General features: G+C 63.0%; 1 non-coding gene across 1 annotated transcript; it reads right to left on the bottom strand.

Moving 5' to 3' along the window:
• Positions 1-490: 490 nt before the first annotated feature.
• On the bottom strand, positions 491-644 carry LOC140473762 (5.8S ribosomal RNA). Its single transcript, XR_011958595.1, has one exon. It is a non-coding gene; the product is annotated as a 5.8S ribosomal RNA (ribosomal RNA).
• Between the last annotated feature and the right edge of the window lie 1,856 nt (positions 645-2,500).

Genomic DNA, 2,500 nt, shown 5'->3' with positions numbered 1-2,500 from the left:
CAACCATCGAGTCGGGTCAGCGTGTCAAACCGGCGAGCTCCACGGTCAGGCCGGCGGCGCACCAGCACCGGACCTCCGCGGCTCCCTTCACTCTTTCCACTGCCAGCCAACCGAGAGACGGACCCAATGCGGACGTGCAGAGCTTAGGCAGACCCCCCACTGGAGGCTCAACACTTCGTGGCAGCTCCGTGTCCCAGAGACCAGGAGGGTTGGCACACACACACAGTGTGAACCACCGACAGCCATTCTGGGACCGGTGACAGCCGTGCTGGCCCCACTGCCACGACACAGACGGACGCCAGGCCGCGCTCCCCGGCGGGGGGATGGCGTCGAGCCTGACGAACGGAATGTGCAGGGTGGGGGGGAAAGGCCAAGCGCTCCGACGCCGGAGGGCTCCGGAGTCTGAACTTAGGGGGACAAAGAGGACGGGTCCTCTGCGACACCCCAGCCGCGCTCTCGCCAGCCAAGGCGAGTGCGATTGATTGCCAAACGACCCTCAGACAGGCGTGGCCCCGGGAAGAACCCGGGGCCGCAAAGTGCGTTCAAAGTGTCGATGATCAATGTGTCCTGCAATTCACATTAATTCTCGCAGCTAGCTGCGTTCGTCATCGACGCACGAGCCGAGTGATCCACCGTCAAGAGTTGTCTGAGTTTGTTTTAGGTCTCTCCCTCGCCAGAGGAAAGCGACCCGGACCGCACATACGCTCCCCACCTTGAGCTACAGCCACCTGCACGCCGGCGTGCGGGCGGAGCAGGGTGGCGTGAAGCGATGGGGAGCACCATCCTGGTGCGGCCCGCAGAAACATACGTCTATTGGGGGGAGGAGGACAGGGCGCCCAAGAGGCGATGCGTGCCCCAACGCACCGCAGCGACGGAGGCAGGATCACCGCCACCATGTCGCCCGCCTAGTATCACGAGGCGTGCAGCAGCTTTGCCCTAGGAAAAGCAGAGGCGGGAACGGGCACCGGCCATCGGTTCGGCAGCGTCACTGACGCGTGCACGTGGCGGCGTGTCGGCGAGCGGACTTCCTGCGAGGAGGCGGGGGCGGCACTCGCCCGAGCAGACGCCCGCCCGGCCCAGCCACCGCCGAGGTGGACTGGGAGTCGCGGCAACGGCTCGTCATACTCGTTCCCACACTCACAGCGCAGCTTGCCCGCAAGCCACCGACCACCGATCGACGCCAGGCGCCCCGACCGAGAGCGGGATCGCTCGTTCGCCCTGCTGGCAGTTCGCTGGGGATCACTACTGCACGGAGCTCGGAGACCGACGGGCGGCAACTCGAGAGTCTTTAAACCACCACCCCCATCCCGCAAGTGCAAAGAGGCTGTATACGCACAGACGGGTGAGGGGAATAGGTACCCCGTCGGGTTTGAAGGGAGCGTGACTAGATAGCAACGATGTAAACCCAGCCGATTTGGGAGCGAAAGACCGGCGCCTGCATCACCGGCTTCGTTTCCCGTGGCTGGAGAGTACACCGAAACCCTCCGTCTGTCGCGAGCTCCCGACGACGCGGTGCCGCCAAGCAGCAGGGCCGGACCTGGTGTGGCTCCCCTCGTCGATCACAGACCGGTCGGCACTACTGACGAGACGGTGGAACGGGCTTCGCCCCTTGTGACGAAGGGTGATGCGAACCCGCCCGCCCGCGTGCGTTCGGGGTGGACTCGGCAAACGGAGATTTGAAATCGGAAAGTGTCCTCCTGCCCCGCGCAGGTAGGCGCCCAACAGTTGTGGGGGGTTTGGCGGTGACCACGGCTGCAGGGCCTGCTACCCCGACGAGCTCTCCTGCTGGCCCCGAAACCACCCTCGCGAGACAAGTTGAAACGGAAACGGGCGTACCCCCAAGCCGACGATCCTTTCTTATTTGTTACTTTTTTTTTCACTTGCTCGAGTTGTGGGGATTTGGCGGTGACCACGGCTGCAGGGCCTGCTACCCCGACGAGCTCTCCTGCTGGCCCCGAAACCACCCTCGCGAGACAAGTTGAAACGGAAACGGGCGTACCCCCAAGCCGACAGAGATCCTTTATTTGTTACTTTTTTTTTTCACTTGCTCGAGTTGTGGGGGTTTGGCGGTGACCACGGCTGCAGGGCCTGCTACCCCGACGAGCTCTCCTGCTGGCCCCGAAACCACCCTCGCGAGACAAGTTGAAACGGAAACGGGCGTACCCCCAAGCCGACGATCCTTTCTTATTTGTTACTTTTTTTTTCACTTGCTCGAGTTGTGGGGGTTTGGCGGTGACCACGGCTGCAGGGCCTGCTACCCCGACGAGCTCTCCTGCTGGCCCCGAAACCACCCTCGCGAGACAAGTTGAAACGGAAACGGGCGTACCCCCAAGCCGACGATCCTTTCTTATTTGTTACTTTTTTTTTTCACTTGCTCGAGTTGTGGGGGTTTGGCGGTGACCACGGCTGCAGGGCCTGCTACCCCGACGAGCTCTCCTGCTGGCCCCGAAACCACCCTCGCGAGACAAGTTGAAACGGAAACGGGCGTACCCCCAAGCCG

This window comes from Chiloscyllium punctatum, unplaced genomic scaffold, assembly GCF_047496795.1.
Source record: "Chiloscyllium punctatum isolate Juve2018m unplaced genomic scaffold, sChiPun1.3 scaffold_711, whole genome shotgun sequence".
NCBI lineage: Eukaryota > Metazoa > Chordata > Chondrichthyes > Orectolobiformes > Hemiscylliidae > Chiloscyllium > Chiloscyllium punctatum.
The sequence above is the reverse complement of the archived record's forward strand: the minus strand, read 5'-3'. Positions and strand labels throughout refer to the sequence as shown.